This window comes from Equus asinus, chromosome X, assembly GCF_041296235.1.
Source record: "Equus asinus isolate D_3611 breed Donkey chromosome X, EquAss-T2T_v2, whole genome shotgun sequence".
NCBI classification, from domain to species: Eukaryota; Metazoa; Chordata; class Mammalia; order Perissodactyla; family Equidae; genus Equus; species Equus asinus.
Window position 1 is genome coordinate 1,461,485 of NC_091820.1, and position 5,491 is coordinate 1,466,975.

Sequence of the window (5,491 nt, forward strand, 5' to 3'; positions counted from 1 at the left end):
CACGCCTCGGCCCACCCCCACCCTGCCCCACCCAGGGGAGACGGGGCGCGCGCCCGAGCCGAGGGACCCTGGCCGCGCCGCCCTGCGCTCAGCCCTCCTCTCGACTCTTCATCGTGCCTCGTCCCGGGTGGGCACGCCTCGCCCACTCCTGTTGGGAGAAGCGCAGGAGCCAAACGCACACGGCTTTGGGAACGAGTATTCGTGGTTCGAGAGGAAGTCCAGGGACCCGAGGGGAGGGGGAGAAGCAGGGAGCGAGGTGGGAGCTGCTGCGGAGAGTCCTTACACAGAGCGCTCTTCCCTGCAGCGATGGAGACGGTTTCTTTCGTTTGGAGAAGAGAGTAGGAGCAAGATTCGCGCTGCTCCAGGCGGGATGGAGTTTTCTCTGGCAGTGTCTCGGAACCCGTGTGCAGGCAGCAGCCGGCAGCGCCCCGCCGGCATCCCCGGAGCTGCAGGCCCGGCTGCAACTTGAGCGCCGCTGCCACGCCCTCCCGCCTCTCCGGTGGCTCCCGGCCGCCCGCCTCCCTCGCGCCGCCGGAGTCCTCCAGCCTGAAAGATGGAACTGCTCTCCTCCCGCTTGGAGAGCCTGCGGAGGCAGGGCCAGGATGGGGAAACTTTGGGGAGCCTGGTGGTAGTAGCTGGGGGATGTGGGGACCACCAAGGGGGAGGGCAAGAAACAGAGGCTGGAGAGGATGGGGTGTCCCTGACCCAGAAGAGGAGGGAAGAGAAGGAGGCCATCTGGCTTCCAGGAGGAAGCCGACATGAGACAGATGGGAATGGCTGAGGTGAGTACAGTTATCAGCAGAATCCTCCTAGGGCAAAAGGACAGAGCCATTGTGAAGAGAAACAAGAGGATGTCCAAGCACGAGGAGCAGCCAAGAAAGGCCCATTCCAGGAGTCCTGATTGAGCCTGCTGCATGCTCAGGATGCTACCCAGGGGCTGTAAGGAGGTGGCCAGAAATGAGCCTTGAGATGAGTTGCTTCTGGTGCATGGAGTATGGAGGGATTGCCTTAGTTTCTCCTAAGAAGTGTGTAGGAATTCCTCCCTGCCCATCATGCAATGTGGCGACCACCGGGCATATCACCAATAGGTACTGGTTCATAAACGGGTGGATTCACTTCTTCAACAGCTTTACTTTTCAAACAACGTGTGTGGATGTATTTTTCTCCTAGTTTGAGATATCCACGTTCTTGGAATGCCCAAAACGTATTGATTAAATTTATACAAAACTTGTCCCCAGAACGTCATCTCCTTATCCGCATTAATGGCATTGCCATCTAGCTACTCCACGAAACTGGAAACTCAAGTCACCCTCCCCACGTGCCTCTCCTGTGTGGCCTCACAGTCAGCCGGTCGTCAAGTCTTGGGGGTTCTGACTCCTAAGAATGTTGGGCCCGAAGGCCTCTTCCCTCCCTGTCTCTCACTGCCATGATATGGATCCTCATGACCTAGCATCTACCAGTCTCTTCTTCCACCAATTCCTTCTTTCCTCAACCTCCAGTGGGTCACCAAAACATGAAGGGCTGTGGTCAGCCTCAAGACAAACTCTGAAGTTGACCATGGGGGGCACATGGCATGCCGGGGTCATGCCAGCCTGTCCCAGGGCCCTTGCTTCTGCTGACACGTCTGGCTTTGGAGAAATGGTACCAGATCTCTGTGCCTTCTTCTTTTTCTTTAAATGTCCATGCATGTCCTCATCTTGAGGTTCTTGTTGTAGTCAATTCTTTGCCCCTCTCCTGCTGTTGCTTGATAGTCGCCCCCTCAACCTCCATCTCATAACATTTCCCAACATTCCTGCCCATCCATACGGCCCTTTGCTTGCATTATGGCCAATTCCTTACCCTGGTCTAAGTTATATGGTAACTTTCTGGAACCTGGACACGAACGTGGTGGTTAGCTTACACTAGGCACTCAATTCAATGTGTGAATGAATCAATGAGTGAGTGAGGGTCAGTTTTACTAAGAAACGTGTAGATTAAAAATTTTGCAGCACATGACTTGTATGACAAATCCATGAATATAGCATTATGGATCCTAAGTGATTCACTTAAAAAAAATCAGTATTTTGGTGTCTTTAGTCCTTTTGTTTTGTCATTTGTCCCGCTAGCACTGCCAGCTTCCTCAGTGGTTGTCTCCGGGGGAGGAACCACGTTTTATTACCGTTGAATCTCCAGAATCAACAACAAGATTCCTAGGATACAGAAGGTTTTAAATACATGTTGGTTGAATGAAATTCACCTGTTTGGTCAGAATTCCACTAGGTGGAGGTTGAGGAGGAATGAAAGGATGGAGGACAGGCCAGCAAGGCAGGACAGCTTGTAGCTAATTGTAGCTACCTAGTTATGTGCTTTGAGCAAACAAGTAATATTGACCTGAATATTGACAACGGGTTGAGTCCTCCTAGTAACCAAACACCACGTCATTTGATGGAGTACCTACTGATTTCATCAGCTATGGCTTTTCCATGTTCTTATTTTCAGCAGCATCTCTTTTCTTGAACCAGACTTTTGACAGTATGTTTGTTATGGACTGAATAGCATCACCTCAAAATTCATATGTTCACCCTAGCCCTTACAGTGGTGGTATTAGGAGGGGGCCTTTGGAAGGTGATTAGGGTAGATGAGGTCAGGAGGCTGGTGCCCCCATGATGGGCTTCGTGTCCTTATAAGAAGAGACCAGAGCTCTCTCTCCATCGTGTGAGGACACAGTGAGAAGGTAGCCATCAGGAAGTCAGGAAGAGGGCCCCTCCAAGAACCAAATCTGCCAGCCCCTGACCAGACTTCTCTTTAGGGGCATGAGGATAGCAAAAACTCAAAGCTCAGAAGCCCCTACAGTCCTCTGCTGTGGGGGATCCATCATTGCTCTGCCTCATCATAAGGACCCTCCGATCCACTCTCCTTGTGACGAGTGTACGGCCCCCGTTAACAGCAGAGCGATTGGTAATTGAGTCAGATGGCTGGGATGGACCCACTCCCTCCTCCTGCCTACTATTTCTTGGCTGGATGGCCCAGAAACACACTATTCACCCTCCCTGAAATCAGCATTCCTACACATAAAATAAGGACAGGGACGTTTGCCTATCAGAGCTGGTGTGACAACAGGATGCAATCCCGTACACAGAAAGTGGAACACGGTCCATGCACCGTATCTGTAGTTCATACGTAGGATCCAGTGAACCTACAGTCACTTATTTTTCTCTATTCTTGCATCTTTCATCTTCTTATCTGATTCTACCCCAAAGCAGGATCTCTGGGGATATATTGGCTGTTTCTTGTACGAGCTGAAGTTCTCAAGGGCTTGGAGCTCCAATGGACGAGTTTAATATTCTAAGGGAGGCTGTGGATTACTGTGGAATTATGTGTTCTTTGCTTAACAGGGACTGTAAAAGGAATGCCTGAGTCACGTGGCTGGCCTCCCGCGGCTGCTCAGCCTCCACAATCAGGGGAAGAGCTGACCCTAAATAGTCTAGGATGACTGGAGAGAGAGAGAGAAAGTCTACGCAGGAAATATCTATTTGCATAGCTGGCAAATCCCGGGGGTGGACTAATAGCTAGTGAGGATGTATCTTGACTTGAGCAGAAGCAGACTTTCAGGAATGTTCCACGTGAAGCCTGCCCCCGGTCTGTCTTGAGTAAACCCTGAATGATACTCCAGGCTACTGGCAATCTTGCTGAAATCGAGAGGGTAGTTTTGTTTTGATTCATCTCTACATACCGTGGTCAGTAGAAGTCTCCTGTTCTGTTGCCTTTACTAAAATGCTTCCAGATTTTTTCAGCAGCGTACTTTAAAATGGAACAGCATGAAGAAAAAATTAGAGGTACGTGTCAGAGGAACTCCCCAGATCTCCCAAGCACTGTTGAATTATTTCTGCAAAATAGACTGGACAACATCCTGCTGTGCCAGGAGCGCAGCCACCTATGGAAAGAGCATCATGTGTAGACATGAACTCAATCTGACCCGTGGTGGGGGACACATTGAGAGGGATTTCTGGGCAAAATGGAAGCTATTTATCCATCACTGCCCCTTATCTGCAACAGTGAATGTCGGAGACCTGTGCTCCTCCACGCTGGGTCTCCAAATTCTGCATGGTAGAAAACCAACTGTAGAGAGATGAGATCATGGAATATTTGCCCCCTCCTCCCTCCATATCACATAGAGACATGAGCAACTCCAGAGAGGGTTGCTTGGTGTGAGACCTCAAAACCACACACCAGCAGATAAAGGCATGGTCCTTTGCTTAACAAAGAAAACGGGGATCTTCTATGTGCTGGTCACAAGGTTCTTGAGTAGTATCAATATCAAACCTATTTTTGGTCACTGAGAAAATGTTTGTAGGAGAGATCTTTTTCCATGGGATATGGACAAAACCTCCCGACTTTTCCTTCAGTTTTATGTAACAGGTTTGTGGCAGGAGGAATAACGAATGGCTCCCCCAAAGATGACCACATCTTGATCCCTGGAACCTGTGAAGATGTTCCCCTACACGGCAAACGGGAATGAAGGTTGCAGATGAGTTAACGTTGATCATCAGCTGAGCTCAAGGTCAGTGTAGAGATGATCCAGGTGGGCCCCATGCCATCACGGAGGTCCTCAAGAATGGAAGAGCAAGGCAGGAGAGGAGGTTAGAAGGATGAGGTCAGAGAAGGACTTGACTCGCTATTGCTGGGTTTGAAGATGGAGGAAGGGGCCATGAGCCAAGGAATGTGGGAGATCTCCAAGAGCTGAAAAAGGCAAGAAATGGATTCTTCTCTAGTCTCCAGAAGGAACCAGCCCTGTTGACACCTTGATTTTAGCCCCATCAGACTCATTTCAGAACTTTCACCTGCAGAACGGCAGGATGATGTTTGTGTTGTTTAAGTCACGATGTTTATAGTCAATGGTTACAGCAGCAATAAGAGACTCATACCAGGCTTATCTTTGATCATTTTCAATCTTGAAGGGCAGTCTCAGTTCAGCAATGAGAGTAAGTCGTGCCCTGGATATTTGCCAGTCCTCCACTCTCTACCCACATGTAGCCCGTTCATGTCCTCCCCTCATTTTAAGACCTCCTCCTTGCCTGCTGCCCATCTTTGAGGACAGTATAAGCACAGCAGGTTCTGACTTGGCTCCTAGCTCCCCCTCCATCTCTTCTGTTTTGGCACCTGCTACCCAGTTCCCAGCAACAGCTCAGGGTAAGAAGTTTTGGGGAGGTAACGGATATCCCACGTGCACTCCCTCTGGCCCTGGCTGGTGTGTAATGGTGTCTCCTTCCTGGGCCCTTTGGGAGGTCCTCCAGGGAGACCCGTCGATGGGACCCTTCTTCTTTATCGCAGGTGCCGGAGATGATGCAATTTATTGTGCTCAGTACCACCCGGACAGGCAGCCTTCCGCTCTCCCCATCTATCGCTATTGCCACTGGAGTCCCTTTGCTCTTTCAAGCTGGGACACCAAATAACTCAGCCTTATCTGATCCTCAAGGAAAAAACTGATCATTCTTTGCTAGAACAAACCCTA